Below are 25,004 nucleotides of genomic sequence, written 5' to 3' on the forward strand. Positions count from 1 at the left end.
TAAAATCTACAGGACTAGCAGTGACAACATTTATATAAACAAGTAAAATCTACAGGACTAGCAGTGACAACATTTATATAAACATGATGTAAAATTTACAGGACTAGCAGTGACAACATTTGTATAAAGAGGATTTAAGTTTACAGAACTAACACTGCCACTATTTATATGTCTTCTGAAGTTTGTTAATAGTGAAATAACATTAGTTTTAAACGTAACGGTAGTTCCTCAATTCTGAAGTTGATAACTTAACTTCTGCTGTCACATTTCAAATTGCTAGAGTTTGACTCAGACTATTGTGAGATATATTAGCATAACATGTACTTTTAAATTTCACTGGTTGTGTTTAGTCGTATTGATATTGGACAGTGTGAGAAGCGACCTCTACATGTCGACGTAGTTCGGTTTGTACAGCTGAAATATAGTTTCAACCATTGAGTAATGTAGCATAAATCGAGCAATTCTCAAAAGTCATTCTGTTACAATGTTATTAACCTAAATATACTAAACTACGAGCCTAAAATTAGTTATATGTGCAATTTGATTAATTTGTTTTAGAGGCAAATTGCATACCCTGCTCTGCCCTTGATGAAAGTCTGACAGATCCGGTGAAAGTCTACAAGTAAACGTGAACTCTTACCCCGTAATAGGATTTGTTTTTGAAGCTCTTGTAAATGCACTTTAAATGTTTTACCTTAAAAAATATGCAGGTTGTTTTAAGGATATTGCACTTCTTTCGTGTTTTTTTTTCTTTGAAAGATGGGGAAACAAATTTACCAAATATAAGCAAAATCTTTGCTACGATTTTCAGTATCGTTTATTCTTCAACAAAATTATTGTAAAACAGAGGAAGTGGATCAGAATTTAGGAGGTATACTAGTTGGGTCGAGAAACTTGGCAGAAATTGCAAAGTAGTCCATTTCGCAGTGGAGATGTCAAAATTTCTACTGTTTGAATTTGGTACATTTAATGCATTAGATTTGATAATAATCTTTAATTTTAATTCTGCAGAAAACTACAATCTACCTCAAGGATTAAGATATATCCTAAAACTATTTTAATTATGAAATGCTTCTCTAATTCAGACTCAAGCGTTTATTTTAACCCAAGTGTAAAACCGGGAGTTAATGGCGTAAATCAGAAAAGATCAGGAAACTCAAACAGCAGAAACATATTTATTCTTTTTATTATAATTTATATAACATTTGACATTTAACATCCATTTAGAAGGGAAGAAAAAGTCTGAAACAAGATGCTGACCCTCTCAGGTCGTGCACAACGACACGATATCATACCATATGACCAAACACCAGCCATGATATTCGTTTTGCATTGGAGCGAGATATTTTATTACTTTACATTTGGTTGTTATGTAAACAAGACAAAATGCTGAAATTTTTATTTACAGTCTTTGACTTGTATAATTTTGTTGTGGTGTGAGTTACGTTCAAACTCAACTATTTACTGCAGTATCGATATAGGGTGATTCTACAAAATATTCATATTTTTCAATATACAGGAAAGTTCAGTATTAATTTGGTTTGTTTTGGACTACTGAGTTAGGAATCGAAGATTGGTTTGTATTGGTCAACTTGCTTAGGACGAGATGCGTCCACAGCCAGACAGAAAAAGTTTTTCTTTGATATTGCACTGTTTATGTCTTTTCTCATAGCAAAGCCACCTCGGGCTATCTCCTGTGCCTACTGAGGGAAATCGCACCCCTTATTTTAGCGTTGTAAATCCGTATACTTACCGATATGATATAGTATGTATAGCGTGTACGTGAAGAATGTCTGTACCATGATTTTTATACTCAGCTCTGCCGAGCGAAACGACGGCCTTGTTGCATTATTTATCTAAGTCCACTGATTTTAAACAGTTTATCTGATTGACAAAATAAAGACACGAGACTGAAGAATTAATTGGTTGAATTTGGTAAACGACGATATGCGAAACGGGGAACTTCAGAATTTAAAACACTGAGACAGGGAACTCAGTTCTTGCGATTTGTACAACGCAGGGGTGCCAATGAGCTTGAAAACAAACATACAAAATAGTAGAAAAAAGCAGCGTTTGGATTTTTTCAATGTTTGTAGATAGGTCACAAAACACACGTAAAGAGTAAAATACACACTCAGTGTCGGCCCAAAATGGCCAAGTGGTTAGGGTACTCGACTCGTAATGTGAGGGTCACGGGTTTAAATCCCCATCATACCAAACTTGCTCGTCTTTTAAGTCTTACAAATTCTCACATGAAGTGTGTGAATAGTAACATCACTATTCGTTGGTAAGAGTTACTCAAGATATTGCGGTGAGTGGTGACTAGCTGCCTTCACTCTAATCTTACACTGCTATATTAAGAATGGCTAGCATAGATAGTCCTCGTTTAGCTTTGCGCAAAATTTAAACAAACAAACTCAATGTAATATAGATCTTAGAGTGGTGAGTGGTAAAATGCTATTTTACAAGTACTGTATCCTACGCTGTAAGACTCGATACATCATACTGTTATACGGTTTCTCTGAAAAGCTGATAGCACGAACCTTGAGAATATGATTGTCTTTAGCTGGCGTGGATAGCAACTCCGGGCTGCAAATCCGCATCCCGTTGCTACGTAAACGGGCTCCATATTTTGAGCCATTAGATGGGTTACAAAACAGTGGTAGTTAGTAACAATATTTGGTCGAATAAAGTTTGCTCAAGAGTTGACGGTGTGTGCTGTTAATTTGCCCTCATCCCTCAAGGCTACCTGTTCAAAATTGGGGGCAGCTATATGTATATAACTATGCTTTATCTTTGAACATAAGTTCTAAAATAAGTAAACCTGTGTATAGTTAGGCACTTGCGTGTGTTTGGATAATATTTAAACTGTTTATTACTGAACACGCTGCCCCAAGAGAACGAATAAATACTAAACATGGTTGCCCTTCTTACAAAGAAGTCTTATTTGTAGCATCACTAAATTTTAAGAGAATAAACCATTTTTATTAGATAGTCTAAATGGTAACATCTATGAAGTCTGTATATACAAACCTTTCTTATAAAGGAACCTGAATGGTTACATTTTTGAAGTCTATGAGTACAAACTTTTCTAATGAAACTTACGGGTATCATCTATGAGGTCTGTGAGTACAAACCTATCTTACGAAGAAATCTGAAGGGTAAAATCTATGAAGTCTGTGAGTACAAACGTTTCTTACAAAGGAGTCTGAAGGGTAACATTTCTGAAGTCTATGCGTACAAACCTTTTTCACAAAGGAATCTGAATGGTAACATCACTGAAGTCTGTGAGAACAAACGTCGTCGAGATCTGACCGACATTTCTGTACGTTATACAAAATCCACAACTTTAGTAGTAATAGTTTTTAGGCAAGTGAGTCTTCATGATTATCAGTTCAATTTTTCTAAATAACTTCAATAAAACTTTTGAGAAAAAATTGAAATGCTTTTAACAAACACATTTATAGTTTTATAGTAAGCGTGGATGTTGCCAGTTTAAATACAAACACAGAGCAGATAAAAAAAATACAAAATACCATAGCTTGCGACTGCGCATAATTTTATGACACGACAGTATGTTGTTATCCAAATGTTACTTCTGGTATTGTAAGAAAGTTTCACAAATGAACAAAGGATGCTTTTATATAAGGTCAACTATGTTGTATTTTGCTCTTACTTTCAACGTGTTTGTAATATAAAAAAACATGTGACTGTCATAAGATAAACAGTTCACTGTTCTTTCGTCAAATTAGTTGGTAAAAATTCGTTTTTTTTTTCAATTGATACACTTTTAAGGTTTTCATAACAACTGATATGCTATTGTAAAAGCGAAAGATTCATAGTGTGCATACGAATAGCTTTCCCAATAGTATCGAAATTCCATTAAATGTTACTGACAGTAACATGAACTTTGTTAAGGTGGAGCTGACATTAGCACGAACTTTGTAGTATAGACTAGCTTCCTAAACACCATCAAATTTACATCACGTTACTTACCGTTACGCAAATTTTACAGCATGAAATAAAATGTTGTATTTCGAAACGCTCTCAGAATACTCCGAAGTCTCATAGACTATTGTGATGGACGGTTTGTAAATAAATATATACGTCTCACAGAATCGCGAAACAGTTTTTCATCGTATTCATTAGTGATTTATAAAGAATGAACTGTACTGCTTTCAATATTTTCATCCGAACTTGGCCTTTCGATACTTACCTCAATTGAGAAATAATTTTATGCCCAATAGTCTGATTGGTATGTGATATATCCTTTTATAGCCACCCTGAACCCTGACAGTGCTTTATAACTGCCTTCATGACATTCGAGAGCCAATTTGTTATTTAGTTCACTCTTCTTTCCCAATATTAAGGACTTGGGTTCGAACCTCGATACTTCCCTGTTTTACCCATTGATTATATTGCAGGTTCTATACATTATGTCAGACTACCATGTGAATTTGTGGTATATTACTTATAATGAGCATTCATCCGTACATCATAAGCACATTACTTAAAACAAGAAAGGCTTATATAAATCATGTTGACCATACACATCTGTTTGGTATCTTAATAATCTTAGCTGTTTAACTTATATGAAAAGTTTACACTGTTATCATCTGATTTTGTTCAGATCTGCTGATTTGTTGGGGTATCTAACGTCTGTGTTTTATGTGTTTTTTTTCGTGGTTATGACCTACTCCACTTTTTGTATTTTGTTATTTTGTTTGTTACTCCTTTCTGTGTTGTAATTAGGTTTAGAAGCATCCGTAAGCATCGAGGTTTCTCCGAGCTGTTGAACCGAATAACAGAATTTACGAACTTCTAGCTGGCTGACTTACCTCTGGTCAGTAGTTGAAAGTTGGGATTAGCTGTATTTGAATCCAGTATGATTTTGAATTGTCCATTAGACCCACGCACTCATAAGTTGCTGTTCAGTTTCAAAATTACAGTTCTGTATGCAATTTCTTTTCAAAACATTTTTTTGGCTTTTTTAAGTAAGTGGTACTGTAGTAATGTAAACGTTTTTAAGCCATCCACCACGTACCAGTTTTTCCATCTAGACTCAAAAGCACTTGTAAATTTTATTTAAAATCGACCAAAGATACTGTCCAAAGAAACTGATAAACTAGGAACAATGTATGTACGATTTTAACAACTACATGGGGTGTATGGTATTTTCTGATAGTTAGTACACTCAACTCGCAAGCTTCTCGCTCGTGTTTGAATCTCGTCATCAGACTTGTTCTTTATATCAGTCATGATGGCGTTATAATGTGATGGTCGTTTTCACTTTTCGTTGGTAAAGAGTAGGAGCCTGAGAATTAGCTTCGATCAGCAACCAAATATCCTTAAACTTTTCTATTATGAAAGCAAGGACTTTCTCTGGTTGACAAGGATATCACAGTTTTCTTCATTTATTACAAGAATTTAACCAGTTATGGAGAAACTGTAAGAAAAAGAGAGTCCTGAATTTACGACTTTATTTTTAAAATGTGAAAACTGTTGTTACATTTCAAAACTGGAATGAAGAAAATTAGAAATGTTACGATTTTTTATTTGGCTTTAGGCAGGAAAATATTATGGAGAGAAATTGTCCACACTTGTGATATGTAGTGTAAAAGTTTTTAGCCTACTTTTATAGGAACGTTGAAGTTCATGTAACTATTTAGTTAAGTTAATGCTATAATGAAAAACAAACCGACAAAAAAAAGATTTAGTAGATCTTGGTGTAATATTTGATTAAAGTCTAAAAGAAAGCTTGATAGATGAATGGATGATAAGGGCAAGATTTTGTTTTTCTTTAATTTAACAGTTTTAGTTTGGCTTAGTGGATATGACAGCCGAGATGAACTAACAAGTTCCTTGTTGTCCCTGAACATTATGTCATGTTAGTATTTATAAAGTTGTTTATTTGGTCCGAACGTAGCCTGTTGGATGACAAGCCCAGTCTAGGAATCAGAGGGTTTGCATTTTACATTCCATGTTGCAAAAAAACTTGCTTTGCACATTGGAGCTTTAAAATTAACGATCAAATCCCACTTTTCGATTGGAGTAGCTCAAAATATGACGTGGGTGTTGTTGAGTAACTGTCTTCCATCTAGTTTTCCGGGTGAAAATGAGGGACATTTAACATAGATAGCCTTCTCGCAGAAATTCTAGATGCTGCTACCATTTGCCCGTGTGATCTACGTCGCTAAATGACAGATTCTAGTATATATGTTACATATATACTACCCCAAAGTGTTCTTTATTTTTACTTTGAATTTCACGAGAAGCTACACGAGGATTATCAGTGGTCGCCGTTCCTGATCTAGTAGTGTAAAACTAGAGGGAAGGCAGCTGGTCATCACCATCCACCACCGGCTCTTGGGCTACTCTTCTATCAACGAATAGTGGGTTTGCCCACCACATTATAACGCTCCCACAGCTAAAAGGCGAACACCTTTGGTGTTATGGAGATTCGAACCTGTGACTCTCACATTATGAGTTGAATATCCTAACCACCTGGCCCAATTTCTTTAGTAGGATATGCTGACATGAATGTTACTAAAACTTCTATTAGGATTTCTTATGCCCCAGGCAGCATGAATCTGCCAAGGTGTAACCCCAGTGCTTTTGGAATACTTCGTTCATTTACAAAAATGGTAATATTAAAGCCAAAACGGCTGAGTTTATCACTGTTGCATCTACTTTTGAAATTCTATTATAAATAATCCGTGGTATTTTTGTTTTGTTTTTGTAAAAAGAAAAGAAGCAGTAATTAATATTATTTACTATCAACGATATTATATTAGCTAACTCAGAATTATCCGCGAATGCTTGTTTGTTTGTGTTATTAAAGCTTGAAAAATGACACGGGGAAAAGTTTTAATTTTAGAAAATCCATTAACAAACATTAAAACAAAAATCCACTATATTTATATGCAAGATAGAGAAGGGTTAGAATCCCCCCATAGGCGCAGCGGTGTATCTGCGGACTTACAAGCTAGAAACCGGGTTTCAATACCGGTGGTGGGTAGAGCATGGATAGTCTATTGTGTAGCTTTGTGCTTGATTACAGACAAACAAATATAATGTGCATGGTTTCGCCAGTCTGTTTATAATTACAGTATGTTGCTAAATCAAAATGATTGTTGTGAAAAACGTAAACGTGTTTTATTACAGTTAAATTCGATGGCGTAGTAGGACATCTTGGTTCTTAATGAAATACAAGTCAGAGGTTCATTTCAGCAATTTAATTACAATCAACGTTCATGTATTATTGATCTACTTGCTGTTAGGTTATTATTAGCCAAATTTTGCTGGTGAAATTATAATGATAAGATAAGCCAGTGTGGCTTTGCTCTTTTGCTCTAAAACAAACCGAAAATAAGTACTATCCTTCTGGGGTTCTTTCTCTTTTCTGTCTCTTTGCACTGCTACAACCTGCTTGAGACTTACTGGACCTATTTCTCACTAAAAACTTGTCTAATGAGGTTTGTTTTTGCCTGCATTTTAAAGTGTTTCTGAAGTAAGACATGGCATTGTCATTGAAAAGGTTTATGCTGTAGGTTGCTACAGCTTTATCAGGGTGAAATATTTTCACAAAACTTTGTAACTCTCCCCATTTTCCACACATTTCCTTGATTAGTGAACTGGGAACATCCTCCCTTCCCTCCTCCTCATCTGAAGACACTTTCTCAGTTGCCTTCTGTTGCTGCTCTTTCTGAAAGTCTTGGAGTTCTTCCGTGGTGAGCTCAGTGTTGTGGTCTTTCATCAATTCCTCCACATCATCACCACTCACATTCAAGCCCATACACTTGCCTAGTGAGACAATATCCTCGACAACAGGCTCAGCCTCAAAGCCTTCAAAGTCTCTATCTGCTACTGAGTCTGGCCACAATTTCTTCCAGGCTGAGTTCATGGTCCTCAAAGACACTTTCCTCCAAGCTTTGTCTATGGTCCTCAAGCAATGGAGGATATTAAAGTGATTTTTCCAGAACTCTCTGAGGGTTAACTTTGTGTCAGAGGTCACTTCAAAGCACCTTTAAAACAGTGCTTTGGTGTAGAGTTTCTTAAAGTTCGATATGACCTACTGGTCCATGGGCTGAATGAGAGAAGTTGTGTTAGGGGGCATGAGCTTCACCATAATGAAACTGTAATCCTTCACCAACCCGTCCTCCAAGCCTGGTGGGTGAGCAGGTGTATTGTCAATCACAAGAAGGGCCTTGAGTGGCAATTGTTTTTGGGGCAAACACTTCATGGACCCACTCCATAAAAATTTGCCTGGTTACCCATGCTTTAATATTAGCCCTCCACATGACACTCAGTTTACTTTTCAGGACATTATTTTCCTTAAAACCCTTGAGTTCTCAGAATGGTACACAAGCAAAGGCTTAAGTTTAAGTCCCCACTTGAATTATTACATAAAAATAGAGTTAGCCTATCCTTCATTGACTTGTGTCCTAGCAGTGACTTCTCCTCCTTGGTGATGTAGATCCTCTTTGGCATTTTCTTCCAAAAGAGGCCTGTCTCATCACAGTTGAACACTTGTTGGGGAATAAAACCCTCAGCTTCAACATAGTCCTTAAATTCCCAAAAATATTTATCAGCAGCGTCTTTGTTAGAACTGGCACCCTCCCCATGTCTCACTACACTAAGTATGCCACTTCTCTTCCTAAATTTTTCAAACCACTCTCTACTAGTCTTAAAGGCATCACTTGTATCAGCACTAGTTCCAGGGGTGTTTTTCAGGAGGTCAGCATGCAACTGCTTTGGTTTCTCACAAATGATGGTCTCAGAAATGCTGTCACCAGCTGTTTTTCGTTTACCCAAATCAATAACAGTTTTTCTACCTCTTCCATTGTTTGTGGTCTTTGTTTCGTAAGCACTGTCACTCCTTTTGCAACATCAACTTCTCTGATGACCTCTTTATTCTTCAGTATGGTGCAAACTGTAGACTTTGCCTTACCAAACTGTGTAGCAAGGTCAGACACGCGAACACCACTCTCATACTTTGCTGTGAGATCTTTTTTTTCACCTCTGTTGTGGCTCTAACAACTTTTCTTTTTGGTTTGCTGCTTTCATTATCCTTCTTTGACCCCATGGTGGCTTATTTAATCAGAATATTTAGAAAAACAACAACAAAACCAAAAAGTAAAACGAGAACGTTCACAGCAGGTTTTAGCGGGGGTGTGGACTGAGCGACAGATGTGGGTAAAATGTCTTGGGCAAGCTTGGCGTGGGCCGAAAATGGTCGAAGTGTCGTTCGGGTCATCAGTCGGGTTATTTCGGGGGTTTGGGGCCACGACAGCTTGGGTCGGGAACCGACTTTATGTTCGACAACCGAGACATTTTTTTCTCAAACAATATGTTCGAAAACCGAATTATTAGAGAAGGGAGTCGTTTGAGAACCGAGGTACCACTGTACTTTGATTTTTTTTTTAATTTCGCGCAAAGCGACACAAGAACTATTTGCGCTAGTCGTCCCTAATTTAGCAGCTTAAGACTAGATGGAAGACAGCTAGTCATCACCACCCACCGTCAACTTTTGGACTACTCTTTTGCCAATGAATAGTGGGATTGGCCGTCACATTATAATGCTCCCAGGGCTGAACCCCCTACCTTCTGATTACGAGTCGAACGCGAACTACTTTGGAAATTCCGGAACCATGCTGGAAACAAGAATGAGGACAAATTATCACTGATTTTTCTTGTTATACAGCAGGGATGACCAAATCGCGGCTTGCGAGCCACATGTGGTTCTTTTAACATATAATGTGTGGCTCGCGTAATTATATTGGCTAAGCTCCTTTTTGCATCACAATTAATATAAAAAGTAAATAAAAATTTCAAGCTTTATAATTATTTACCGGGTATAAACTGGATTAAAACGTAAGTTCAATGCTCATGGTGAGTAAATATATTTAAAAACTTAACTTTTTTTTGATGCCAGATTTAAGTCAGGGATTAAAGAAATTTCAGATCAGCAAGGGTTACAGAGGAACCGTGGCTAAAGAATCAGTAATCGTACAAGCCGGTGCTGACAATGTTAGCTTTAGTGGGCGTGGTTTGCGATCGCGTAATTGTGGCGTATGTGGCTGTGTTGCGGGCAGTGAAATTAACGGAGTGTTAGTGTGATACTGGGCGCTGTAGAGTTTGGTTGCGTTGCGCATGTTGGAGCTTATTGTTTCTTTATACTTTAATTTTTTAGAAATGTCTGTGAAAATTTTGTGAAGGAAGATGGCATCATCAAGTTGTAAGAAGCGAAAGTATGAAAATGAAAACAGAAATTTTAAGCCAGAATAGGAGGAAGATTTTGCATTCACTGTTAAAGGAGGTAAACCTTTGTGTCTTATCTGCAATGTGTTACTCAGTCATTACAAAGCCAGTAACTTGAAACGTCACTATAAAACAAAACACAAAAACTTTTCATCTAATTATCCACCTAAATCAGAATTACGGGAAAACAAGTTAACTATGTTGAAATCATTACCAAATAGCCAGTAGACACTGTTAACAACGTTCAGTAAGGAAGTTGATACAACGACTGAACCTAGTTTTGTTATATCATGGAATACTGATCGTGTTAAACTCCCATATTCTGATGGTGAATTTGTTAAGATAAATATAGCGTAGACTGTTGCAGTGTTAGGTCCAAATAACACAAAACGTCAGCGAGTAATAGCACAAACATCAGCTTCACACCTTTGTGCAGAGAGACGTATCTCCCAGATCAGTGTTCATCTTGCAGGCAAAGTGCAAAATGAGTTATAGAATTCCCTTGCATTCAGCTTAGCTCTTGACGAATCTTCAGACATACAAGACAACCCACAACTAGCGGTATTTGTTCGTTATGTTTTCTCTGATGTAACTGTGAAAAAAGAGATGTTGATCTTAGTGGCACTAAAAGAACTCTTGGTGTTGACATTAAAATGTGCTTTACAGAGTCTTAACAGATGTTGATATTCCACTGGATAAACTCGTTAGTGTTGCAACAGATGGAGCACCTGCAATGGTGGGGAAAATGCAGGATTAATTGCACTTATAAAACGTAATCCCAGCTTTTCATATTTTCTCCCCTCGGTGTGGATTCCTGTACGTGGTGAGGGGACCTCCCAGGGAAGGTTCTGTTTTTTCTGGTTACCTTCTCTGGGATCTAAACATCCACCCACATGTTTGCCGTGGGTGGCGACCCGTGAAGGGGAGGTGAGGATCCTGGTGGTTGAGGGGTCCAACCCTAACACACCACTTTGGCATTGAATTCTTGTAGACGGGCGGCCTTTGGGTGACCCCCCTTGGTCAATCGGCTGGTCCACTTGGACTAGAGTCAACCAAGTACCAGTGTTGGAAGTTTTCAACGGGTGTTGTGGACATTATGCCTGATGCTGGTGTTTGGGTATAGTGCTCACGAAACCCTGGCGTTGCTGCATTGTCCTTGCATGACATTGTAGTGCGTCCCCTTGTAGGGCTCCATGGTGGGTGGGGTCAGTGGGTACCGAAATTTTTTCCTCTTTTTCCTATGGATCCTTCTTCAACAAATTTAAATAAAAGTGAAAAAACAGCCAATAGGTAAGCGACCATGTCTTGAAGACTCTGAGCAGCAATCTTCAACATCTGTAACACACGTACCTCATTTTTTTAAATTGCATTCTCTTTCAGATAAACCTTTAGGGCAATTGTCCCTCTTTTTTATTCAGAAGGGACTAGAGGGTCTTGCTGGCTCTCCAAAGTCAGTAAAGAAGCTTCGATCTGGAGACATATTGGTTGAAACATCCACATCCCAACACAGTGAACTCCTCTTGAATTCAAAGGCAATTGGGGATATGCCTATTGAGGTTACACCTCATGCTACTTTGAATTCATCACGAGGAGTTATTGTTGAGAGGGATTTGAAGAACGTCCCCGAGTCAGAGATTCTCGCTGGTCTCTCCACTCAAGGAGTTTCTGCAGTGAGGCGCGTCTCCACTCGCAAAGATGGAGTTACACTGCCAACAGATACCCTCGTTTTGACATTTACTTCATCACGTGCACCTGCTACCATCAAGGCAGGTTATCTCATTTGCAGGGTTCGGCCATACATTCCAAACCCTCTCCGATGTTTCCAGTGTCAGAGATTCGGCCACTCAAAGACATCATGTCGTGGTTTCCTGACATGTGCTCGTTGTGGGGGGCTAGTACCACGATGCATATGAATGTGACATGGACCCACATTGCATCAACTGCAATGGTTCTCACCCCTCTTACTTTCATTCTTGCCCAAAATGGTTGGAGGAAAAAGAGGTGCAGCATTTGAAAACGACTCATAACATTAGTTATCCTGAGGCTCGGAAATTGCTGCCCACCACTCCATCTCGGACATATGCTGCTGAACTTCGTTCCACAAATACAGTGGGAGTGCAGACAGATCTCTCTGTGCCTCTAAGAGAATCGTTTTCAAAACAACTGAAAAGCCTTTTGACCTCCAAGGTTAAAAAGGTTGATGAATCGACTTCCATACTCATTTCTGTTCCTCCCATACATTCCAACAACCCTCAAGATCCACATCCCTCAGTTTCAAATACAGGCATTTCTTCTGATACATCTTTTTCTCCCACCCGAAGAAGCAAAACAATCATTCGTTTCCGTCCTCAGTCACTGGAATCCCTTTCCAATAACAAAGAACTGCCCAATCGACCCAGGGTAGGATCCATGGAGATTGATAGACCTCCTCCGACTAAGGACAGTAAGGAAAAAAGACGTTGTCGTAACCAGAAGGGTTCTTCAGCCACTTCGTCTACCCGTCATTAAAAATGGCCACCTCAGTCCCTAATTTAGCAGTGTAAGACTAGAGGGAAGGCAGCTAGTCATCACCACCCACCGCCAACTCTTGGGCAACTCTTTTACCAACGAATAGTGGGATTGAGCGTCAAATTATAACGCCCCCACGGCTGAAAGGGCGAGCATGTTTGGCGCGACGGGGATGCGAACCCGCAACCCTCAGATTACGAGTCACACGCCTTAACACGCTTGACTACGCCGGACCCCTCGTGAGGCACTACTGGAACTATGTCAGAGAAATAAGTTACTTAACTAATGACTAATTGGAATCTAACCATGTATATCAAAAAATTCTACTTTTAACAGCAACCCTACATTTCTATAACTAATTATAACAATACATAGGTCCTTTAGAATATGTAATTTAAAATTATAATCGTGGTTATCATTTAGAGGTCAAATCCACAGAAGAAAACAAGTTCAGCTTACCATATTATTTTTCACATTATGTGCGTTAAAAAGGTGCAAAAATCACAGCGTTTAAACTCTTTTTTTTTTTTGTGTCCATATTTGTAAGTAGTAAAAAACGACATATTTTCTATCGTTCCTTAGAACGAATATTGGGCTACATGTGATTGGATTGGAAGTTCAGTTGTCAAACTTGCAGTTGATGTAGCAGCTTCATCTAGTTTTTAGCTGTTATTTTAAAGCTCCGAATATTTGAGAGTACTTGAAGGCAATGTTAGAATGAAGAATATAAATTAAAGTACACATTAAACCTGAAGCTACGTCTAGTGACAAAATTAAGACAGTGGCTCTCTGAACAGGATTGCGGGTTTGAGTCTTGCCTGGTTTTAATTTTCATTTCTTCACACAAAATAATTAATTAGAAAATAAAAGTGGTTAAACTGATATAAACAAATGTATGTAAAGTAAAGCAAAATCCTAAATATAAAAAGGAAAGGAAGAATGATAAGTAGTTACTTATACAAATAGTTTAATAAAGTTATAGAATGGAAGGAATATTAGGACGAACAGACAAGAACTGATTAAGCAGGTATAAGAAACACAGTTTCACATAGAAGGAATGAAATGCTAGGATGACAGATAAACTGACACTTTTAAGAGGTGGTTAATTAAAAGGTGCGTGTGTGTGTTTTCTTATAGCAAAGCCACATCAGGCTATCTGCTGAATCCACCAAGGGGAATTGAACCCCTGACTTTAGCGTTGTAAATCCGTAGGCTTACCGCTGTAGCAGCTGGGGACTAATTAAAAGGTCATTGGGTACCGTGTCAAGTTGCAACAGATAACAAGGACCCTTCAGTGTGTTGGAAAACGATAGCGGTGGTACATACGAACAAGGCTTACGGTGACGATGATAACCCCTAATTAATATAACAGCAATAACATAATGAATTTGTTAATTGTGCTGATTACTGGAGTGGTGGATATAGGAAAGACTGAGAGTTATGTATCCGTTCTTCAAGTTTATATACCATCCACAAAGTGAAAATAGTTGATCAGTCGTGTCGCCGCACACAGAAAATCTTGTTTATAATGTAAAAATTCATGTTTTGGTACCCACTTTGGCTTTGTGTATAGCAACAAGCATGAAGTACAGATAAATCACAAGAGAGGTACAGAGGAGACAGCTGCATACCAATACAGCCACACTTATAGACATCATACCCACACGGGCTAATTATATATAAATTAACACGTCATTGTTACGTCTTACACAACATATTTCTACAGCCATTTGTTCACGGTTCATTTAATCTTTTAATCGTTTTATATAGCTTGTAAAGAGTAACAGAGAAAATTGAGGAGTAGATGTTAGTTGTTTATAATATCTGAAAACAAGAAATCTTTTAACTTTTTCGCAATGTTTCCTTTACCTTCCAGTCGACCGACTTTACTAAGAAAGTGAATATTTTAAATGGATTTCTCACCAAATTTGTCATTTGGGTTTTGGTAATTTTCTTACCTTTCTGAATGCTTCCTGTTTATATATATGTATCAAAACTTAGGATTCTATACACAGATCAAATTGTAACAACTTGCATATATCTCTTAGTTTCAAGAATGTTTGCGCTGTTTTATCTAATATGCATAGGTATAATAGTACCTTGAGATGTGGTTTAATAAAATGTTAACCTTTGCTACTATTGTTCAAAGATGGCGCTACGGTGATACAACTTCCGTCTGTTGGTCTTTTCAAAATTCTTATTTTTTTAAAAAGCAAAATATTTATGATGCAATCGGGAGTCGGTGAGAAAAGAAAAAAATGTTTACAATTATTGTTTCTTTAGTTATTCTTGTCTTTGCTTACAGCTGGGACTATAATATATATATATATAGCCTCCTAGTGACTCAGTGGTTTAGTCTGAAGACTAATAAACGAATGATCCACTGACGATAAATGTCACCCACTCATTTGCATTACGTATGCTAGATAAACGTGTCCTTTACCTGAGACTGAACCCGCGGTCACAAAAACAAAAATAACCGCAAAGAGGGAAAATGAGTTCATAATATTCTGTAATCGAAAATTATCTGCGCATAACGTCGCTAATTTTTGTGTACCTTTGCTCTAAACTTCCGAAACAAACTTTACTCAGCTGAGAGGCCTAAACAAACACTTCTTGACCATTCCACTCAGTATAACGTATTAGACATTATATTTTGCAATGCTCCAGATTGCGCATTACACCATATAGACGTTCACTGAGAGTGATGTACTTTAATAAATTAAAATGCCATCCCCGTCGAAATTGATAATGTTTATGGGATAATCTGTTTTACGGAGACCTGAAATATTCCAGTTAACGTATAGCGGCAGATCGAAGAACCGGGTTTTGTGGTTATTTAGCTCGTGTGTGTATGAGGTTGCATTGATATTAAAAATTCAGTTGTTGTTATGTTATGAAAATTAAATTTTGAACATTAGGCTTTAAAGTGGCGTATTCTTCTTTTCTATCTGGAATTGGTCCCCAAGTGGACCAGCAGCTACTCTTCTGTCTGATAATGCTAAAATCCGCGGTTCTTTCTTCACGCTCCTATAAAAAGTATTGGAACTGCATATTAATATCTGCTGCATTTAGAAACTATCTTTGCGCTGTCATGGCTCCGTGGTTAGGGAGCTTGATTAGTAATCTGAGGATCGCGGCTTGGAACCCACTTACCACCAAACATGCTCCTTCTTTTAGTAGTGGGGGGGGCGTTGTAAAGTGACGGTTAAAGCTACTATTCGTTGTTAAAAAAGTAGACCAAGAGTTGGCAGTTGGTGGTGATGACTATCTGTCTTCTGTCTAGTCTTACACTGCTAAATTAGGGACGACTAGCGCAGATAGCCCACGTATATCTTTGGGTGAAGTTCATAATCAACCAAACATTTCGCTACCTAGGTATAAGATAAATTATACATTTTTTGTGCCCATTTTTATTTTCAAAACTGTCTAGTACTTTTTAATACATGTAGCTAGAAAACATATACACATTTTACGTTGAATCAGTGTACGAGTTGTCCTGAAATTTTAACAAGTTTATTAACATTATTTATGAATTATTTGAATTTTTTGTTGAACTGTTTACGTTGCAATGATATTTCGTACATACTACAGTTTACCCTCATTTGTATAGTAGCAGGGTTTCCGGACGTCCTGTGTGTATGGTTTCTCGGAGTTCTGAAACCAAGCAGTAGGTGATCGTATTCTGGACATGGGGTTGTTTACATGAGATTTCGTTAACAGTAAGTATTACCGTACCCGAATTTAAATAACAACTTACCAAATTTTGCATATACATGTAAACAGACATACACAGTTTTTATGATTTACGAAAATTCTCACAGTTAAAAATGGCTTTTTTAATTACAACTCCAAAAGACTTCGATTAGTAATGCAGATTATTTGTTACTTACTTACTAGTGTTTAAAATCGCAATTTATATAACATTTAAAGAAAATTTCACATATTTTCCGTGGCAAAAGGCAATCGAAAATTTAGTTTCCTTGAGAACTTATAATTGTTGTGTTTAAAGGAATACGAAACTTGCGAGTTTTGCCTCGAATAAGTTCCGCGCTGGTACAGCGGTAAGTCTAGATTTACAACGCTAAAACTGGGGTTCGATTCCCCTCGGTTGATTCAGCAGATAGCCCGAAATACACACACACACACACACACACGGCTCGAATAAAAACTTCCTTTTTACTTTCTAAACATAATTTCGGTGCGTTTATTGCATTCAAGTACTGCCATTTATTATGAGTTTTTACCATTGAATAACATTTTAAATGTCGAACATTTTTTACTGAAGGCTTTGGTTTGATTTGTTTTCAATTTCGCGCAAAGCTACTCGAGAGCTATCTGCGCTAGCCGTTCCTACTTTAGCAGTGTAAGACTAGAGGGAAGGTAGCTAGTCATCACCACCCACCGCCAACTCTTGGGCTACTCTTTTACCAACGAATAGTGAGATTGACCGTCACATTATAACGCTCCCACGGCTGAAAGGGCGAGCATGTTTGATGTGACGTGGATTTGAACCCGCGACCCCCAGATTACGAGTCGAGTGCCTTAACCAACTGGTCATGCCGGGTCTATTATTGAAAGCAAAGAGTAAAAAAAAACACAAATCACGTTTTCTAGAAACACTTGTACATATTGTATTACATTATCTTTATTTGCAAGTGAAAATGTTTTAAAAGAGGATGTTCTATAATCTATGAATGATCTTGATACCACTTGTTTCCCAACGCTTTCTAGTGTAATTAGATTGTAGATATGAATGGTGTGGTTGTCTAATACATCGTAAGTACGTGGCGACATGAAGCAGAATTCCAAAACAAACTAGTTAGAAATGCAATGAACTTTATAATATCGTTGCTAATAAAATTTTGAACATTTAATTTCGCACTAATATCATTTTCTCATAAATAGGCGTATTAAAAATTCTGTAATAATATTCCAACTACGCCTGTGTTTCATAGTCTGACGTCCGACTCCAGTAGTTAAATGGGGCGTGCACGAGGCCTTATTAAACATCAAAGTTGTTTAGTTCCCAGTCCCAACCACCAATATCAGTGTTTTCAACATATGTCAGCCCAAAGCACTTTGATGTCCTTACATTGTTAAGTATTAAACTTTACGACTACCGCCGTGTTTTCCACATTTTAACCGAACTTATTATTTGTTGTTTATTTTGGTAATTCCCTAAAAAGAAACATTCACTTCGTGGATACAGCAAATTTTAGCGGGTTCGCGTCTCTCGAGTTATATACAAAGCATGTGGTGTAGTGTGGTATATACAAATATATATGTATACGTGTGTGTGTGTGTGTGAGTACCTCGATTATCACACCTTTCAGTTAGAAACTGCACGTTTAACGATTGCAATTATTCTCTGTTTGGAGAAACGAAAAAATAATGGTTTATTTGAGTATATGTGAATATCGTCGCCAATTCAGGCGTTCAACATTTTGTGTTCTTTACTTATCTAATGTTTCTGATACCTAGCCTAAATAATAAATAAAACCTTTCAAGCATCATGTATTTTGATTAAATGTTATGTTTTATCCTTGTTCAAAGCTACTTTTTAAAGTTACTATGAACTTAAATAAAATCACCTCTCCATAAACCAGTGCTCGGGCACAGGATGTTTGGAGGTCTTTATTATTATATATACAAATACGAAACTTGTGAAACAGAAGCATTGGAAAGCAGACTTTTCCTGTGATATAAAGTTTTATACTGTTCGTCAAAACTAGCTTTATAATAGAATCATCATTGGGAATTGGGGAGCTAACTTGTCAGCTTTAGTTTCACTGAACTATGTGTGAAATGTGTGTTTTCATCAACAAGAGTTTCACTGAACTGTACGTGATATGTGTGTGTTTGTCAAAAAGAGTTTTACTGAACTGTGTGTGTTTGTAAACAAGAGTTTCACTGAACAATGTGTGATATATGATTGTCAACAAGTTTCAATGAACTGTGTGATATGTGTGTTTGCCAACAAGAGTTTTACTACACTGTGTATTTATCAACAAGAGTTTCACTGAAGAATGTGTGATATGTGTGTTCATCAACAAGAGTTTCACTGAACTATGTGTGAAATTTATATGTTTGTCAACGAGAGTTTCACGGAACTGTGCGTGATATGTTTGTCAACAAGAGTTTCACAGAACTATGTGTGATGTGTGTGTTTGTTAACAAGAGTTTCACTGAACTATGTGTGAAATGTGTGTCTTTGTGAAAAAGTTTTATGAAACTGTGTGTGTCTGTCGAGAAGAGTTTCACTGAACTATGTGTGATGTGTGTGTTTGTCAACAAGAGTTTTACTGAACTCGTGATATGTGTGTTTGTTAACGAGTTTTAGGGAACTGTGTGTTTGTCAACAAGAGTTTCATCAAGCTATGTGTGATATGTGTGTGTTTGTCAAGAAGATTTTCAAGGAATTGTGTGAAATGTGTGTGTTTGTCAAGAAGAGTTTCACTGAAATATGTGTGCAGTGTTTGTGCACAAAGGTTTTACTGAACTATGCGTGATATGTGTGTATTTGTGAAAAGAGTTTTACTGAACTATGTGTGATATGTGTGTATTTGTGAAAAGAGTTTTACTGAACTATGTGTGATATGTGTGCTCATTAACAAGGTTTTTCTAAAGGAGCTAAATGGATTTTGATAAACGTTTGAACTCTAACCCTATCGTTACTCTTTATTTTCCTTCTAAAAATATTCCTTGATAAACACACATTTTGTGGGAATACCTTTCAAATTACACTTTAGAGTTTCCTTCTTGGGGAAGAGGGAAGGTTATGTTTGTGTGTGAGGTGTTCTGACCTACAACACCTTGCATGAAAATCACATGAACGAATTGCCGACTTTGTTTCCAAAACACGCGAGGAAGATTGTCTGCCTTGCTAGATTTTGCGCAAAACTTCGACTGGGCTGTATGCGGTAACCGTCCTTAATTTTGAAGTAATCGATTAGAGAGAAGACAGGTAGTCACATCATTCACTGACACTTCTTGGGTTACTCTTGTTAGATCGGTTAGTGGAATTTAACAGTCATTGTTATCAGGAGCGTAGATCCTGGGGGGATGGGGGATACATCCCTTTTATTTTAGGTGGGGGTATGGTGCATACAATCACCTCCCTACAGTTTGGTCTGTTGAATTGCTTTATTGCATCACAGGCCTACAAATTGTGTGTTTGTTCTTGTGATTCTCGTGGTCTTATCAATCGAATTACATAATTAGGCCTAGATGTAGGCTTTTTCAGTAGCCGAAATGTACATCTTTAATATAGGCGTGCTTCTAAGCTTTTTGATCTAAGCCATAGTTCGTAAGTATGAGTCAGTAAGCCTAAGTATACATGCAAGGCTTACAAGCACTATCACAGAATCTACCTACTTCTTGTACATAGTGTAAGATTAAGTAAAATTTTCATCACAACAGATTGAACAGAGCATGAAATTCGAAAATATTACTCCCAAGCATAAACTCCTGTGATCTAGATCTGGCAGGCAATTTGTAGCTCGTTGCTGCATCAATCTTATGTGTATATTGTGCGGTTTGCCTACGTCATTTGTTCTTATGCATGTCTAGCCGATTTTATTGTCGAACGCCTTACTCTCCTTAGCTGCCGAATCCGCTGACCATAGTGTACGTTTAGTGTACAGTTAACGACAAGTTCGGGCCGCTCGGATCCAGACGCGCCCTACATCACCACCCCTCCGTTCCCTTTAGTCTGAGCCTTGATTTTACAACAAGGCTCATTAGACCTGTGTTTGTGGCCCTTATTAATCCATGAAATTTCAGATTATCACCGCCCTCTAATAAAGTGCTGGTGCTTTATGGTAAAAGAACAATATATTCTTTTATCAGAGATAGTAAAAATATTGTATTTTCTTGTATAATTAGAACACAAAAGGAGCGATTTCAACGGCCTGAAGCCTCTACTCGAATTGTATTGCTAGTTTTTGTTTAGGTGTTTTTATTTAATAGACGTGCTTATAGACATTATATCACAACGTGTTTACCTTTTAATGAGCTACAACAGCAATATAATATATTTGTGATTGTTTAATTATTTTTCGAAAAACTTGCAATTACTTGTGTTGTAACTAGCACACATTATTTTCCCAGCGATGCCCAGGCGGTCAGTCGGATCGGTAGTTACTGTGAGGTTCGCGCGTTCGACTTAAATACATTGTACAGTTTAGTCCTACTTCCATTCTGTTCTATCTTCGTTCGTTGTACGTTAAAGTTTTTCAATAAAGACTGTATTTTAGCTTGTTGAGTCATCTGGGAAACATATTCCAATTATGACAAGCAAACGTCTGAAACTTTCCGATATTAGACAGTTCTACAAGCCAGTTACTAGTACTACAAGTGACAATGCGGGTGCAGATAATCCAACAACCTCAAGCAAAGAAATAGAAACTTGCCTTACAGAGGAAATACCATGTTCATCAGAGGACGAGTCTGGAAATGCTTGTGCAACTATTGCACATCATGAACCACCAGATACTTGTGAAACAAGTTTGTGCAGTAATGAAAAATCTGACACTCCACAGATACAATGTGGAAAGCCATATCATCCAGACGCACAACTAATACCACGACAGAAAGCAAAATCTCAAAATATCAACTTCTAGGGCAAGTGGTTTGATGAGTTCTCATGGCTGCACTTCGACAATCAGACTCAAAAAGTCATATGCTTTCATTGTGCCAAGGCGGAAAATAGAGGCCTTTTTACAGGGAAATTGGAGAGGCGAGTGTAGTATATCTTCATATCCACCGGTTTTTGCAACTGGGAAAAGGCAAAACAGAAATTCAACGAACACCAATTCTCCTCTCAGCACAGATTCGCTATATCTCCAGAAGGTTCACTTGATGTAACTCCAGTGACTGTCCAGCTACATGATGAAAAAAAGAAGCAGCAGGAAGAATGCAAAAGAAGTCTAGCCAAAATATTCAGAAGTTTACGTTTCTTACTGCGTCAAGGTTTTGCATTACGTGGACATACTGATACAGAGGGGAACTTCCTGCAGTTAATGAAGCTCCTGGAAGAGGAAGATCCTGAGTTGACGGCCTACTTGTCAAAGAAAACCACATTCGCATCACCCCAGGTTCAGAATGAAATAATGGAGATGTTCAGCCATCAAATACTGAGGAACATAGCACACGAAGTGCAGCAAAGTAAAATCTTTGCATTAATGGTTGATGGCACTCAGGATGTTACAGGTGCCGAACAGGAAGCAATATGTGTACGATATGTAGATGAGAACCTTGATGTCCATGAGACATTTCTTGGTTTGTACAGTGTTTCCAATACAACTGGTGAAACAATATCCTCGACTACACTTGATGTACCGACTAGACTCAATTTACAACTGTCAGGATTAAGAGCACAAACTTATGATGGAGCCGTTAACATGAGTGGTGTGTACAGTGGATACCAGGCAAAAATAAAAGAGAAGCAACCGTCAACTTTGTTTTTTCACTGCGGAGCACACAAGGCTAATTTAATAATGCAACATGCAGTTGACGCTTGTGAATGTGTTCTAGATTCTCTCTACATGAACTTGGTGTCTTGCTTCAGAGGTCAGGCAAATACAAGACAATCTTTGAAAATATTGTATCGTCAGACAGCCACAATGGCCCAGTTAAATACATCCGCTCACTGTGTCCAACACGCTGGTTGTGCCGCCTATCCGCAATTACATGTGCTAATGATCACTACAGTGACATTGTTGATTCTTTGCCTGAATTAGCAAATGAAAAATCAGATGTAGCAGTGTAAGCACGAGGTCTGCTGGACAGATTTGACAAAGGAAAGACAGTTTTAGGATTGTTGATGGCTCAGCATCCATTAGCTGCATTAGAGGAACTAAACCGTGCATTCCAAGCAAAATCAGCGACAGTATCTGGCATGATTGAAGCATCTGCAATGACAGTTGAGCAATTGCGGGTATTGCGAACAGAGGAAAATTACAACAAAATATTTGATGAAGATGAGAAAAAGATAAATTCCCTAAATCTGGTGCCTATTGAACTACCATGCATACGCAGACTCCCCAGGATGATCACAGGTGATGGCTCAGCACACCATTCTGCAACAGCTAGAGATTACTGCAGAAGCCAATATTTTGAATTTGTGGACATAGAACATCTGACCACTAGATTCAATGCAGACAACAATGATTTGAGGCAATATCTGGCACTTGAGAACATGATCACATCTGGCAAGATTGACAACTCGGTTATAAACTTCTATCCAGAAATCTCTGCACAACGGCTCGAGTTTCAGTTGCCCATGTTCAAAGGAACAACAGAAGCAGTATCTCTGAAAGGTGCGAAGGATGCTTACTGTAAAATACATGAAACAAGCCAGCAGATGTTTAGTGAAGTGTTTCTTCTCATGAAAATTTTGCTTGTATGTCCAGTATCCAGCTGCGAATGTGAACGCAGCTTTTCTTTATTAAGACGGTTGAAGACGTGGTTAAGGTCAACTGTGTCTCAGTGCCGCCTCAACCATGTGGCAGTTTGTCACACTCACAAAGATGAAGTGACAAGATAAATATAGAAGAGCTTATGAAAAAATTCATAAACAGGTCATTACAAAGGAGGTCTACGTTTGGGAACATGTAGACCTGAGGACTAAATGAATCTTACTTCAATGAAAAGTGTGAATAATTATCTGCTACATTGTACTGATGTGTAATTTTCAAGAGTTTGCAAAGACATTTTAATTATTTTTATCAAACAACATGAACAGTTTTTCAGTAGATATAAACTTATCAAGGGTAATTACTAATTTTATTAATATTTGAAAACGTAATTCATGCAATGAAAGTTATTAGTAACCTTGTCAAGTATAATGGCCATCTTTTATACTGTGCAGTGTGCAGGAATAAATTCATGTGGCAGTTAATTTGTGACACATTTGCTTTATTCTATTAACATTTTGAAAACTGTTCACAACACCTCACTTATACAAACATACATGGAAACCTTGAAGTATCGTGGCAACAAGATTACTCTGTGACTGCATGTTTACAGCTTTCAGGTTCACGTAATCAGAGATTACCAATTTGCAAACTGAACAGTCTACATAAGTGGTTGCAAAAATCACTCCCCCCCCTTCAATCGGGTGTAAAAAATCTACGCCACTGATTGTTATAATGTAATAAAGGACCAATATTCAGGCCTGTTTACATACTTTAAATACCTTTTCTAAACCTTGTCACTGCATTTGTTTAGCTTCATATTACATTACTAGAATAAGTGGGAAATGATATATATATATATCGAGAGAGAGAGAGAGAGTTTTAGCATGTATCACATGACAGAATGTATACACCACTTAAATACAGAGTTTCATCCTGTACATGTTCAGGAATTTTTAAAATGTAACTGATAGGGCGATGGATGTTTCATTGGCGAAATTGAAAAAAAAAAAAAAAAAAGTTATTATCTTGTAATCACTGTTTGAAATTAAGTTGATAATTAGTTCTCACTTTTATAATTCCGAATTTATGATTTTCCATCGTTTAGTAAGTCTATCATACCTGGGACTGGGCTACCTGAGTGATTACCGAACACAGTAATTTAATGCTCGCGGTGGATGCAACGAAGATATAACATAATGTAGCTTTGCGCTTAAACGTAGCCTAGAAAGTGATTAGGCTTGGTACTTCCGCAACGAAAATGAATTTCTCTTAACTTTTTCACCTGCAGCTTCAATATGGTGTTCTGTACTCTTGGTGCTTTATTATTATTTGATAGAGTTTAATTGTTAAGTCTAAATATACGGTTACCGTTAGTTTGTCAAATTGATAATGTTGTGAAGGAGCTCGAACATTAAAATAAAATTAAAATAGGTTATCTCATGAACCACCAAAATACAGTAAATGGAGTAAACGAGAAAACAAAACAAAAAAGAAAAATATTTGGATAAGAAATAATTGGGACTAGGGAACAGGTGATATTTGATTTTATGAATCCGTCTATATATAGAATCATATCTGCTTTATTAAGAAAACCGTTTAAAATGTAAACAAAGTACTGCTTAAAATGATTAGCAGAAACTAATACATGGACTAGTATACATCACTGTGTCATATCTAAAGCAGTACCGGATGTTTGATATCCAAAACGTATGTGTCGATCCTTCTAATATGGATGCCATCTCTGATTTGTGGGTTTATATAACTAAATTTAGGTTTCGATAACAAATAATGCATCGTGTAGCTTTATGCTTAACA

General features: G+C 37.4%; 1 long non-coding RNA gene across 12 annotated transcripts in view; it reads left to right on the plus strand.

Annotated features, from left to right (window-relative positions):
* Window positions 1–25,004, plus strand: part of LOC143255396 (uncharacterized) — a 71,155-nt gene that overhangs the window by 19,946 nt on the left and 26,205 nt on the right. For 3 of the 12 annotated variants that reach the window (XR_013030587.1, XR_013030592.1, XR_013030591.1), the window contains exon 2: window positions 16,382–16,490. The exons of 3 other annotated variants lie outside the window; for them this stretch is intronic. This is a non-coding gene — a long non-coding RNA (uncharacterized LOC143255396). Of the gene's footprint in view, window positions 1–10,192; window positions 10,319–16,381; window positions 16,491–25,004 lie in introns of all 12 variants that reach the window. 6 more of the 12 variants (XR_013030584.1, XR_013030585.1, XR_013030588.1 and 3 more) reach the window with 3 other exon arrangements.

The sequence above is a fragment of the Tachypleus tridentatus genome, chromosome 7 (genome assembly GCF_004210375.1).
Source record: "Tachypleus tridentatus isolate NWPU-2018 chromosome 7, ASM421037v1, whole genome shotgun sequence".
NCBI lineage: Eukaryota > Metazoa > Arthropoda > Merostomata > Xiphosura > Limulidae > Tachypleus > Tachypleus tridentatus.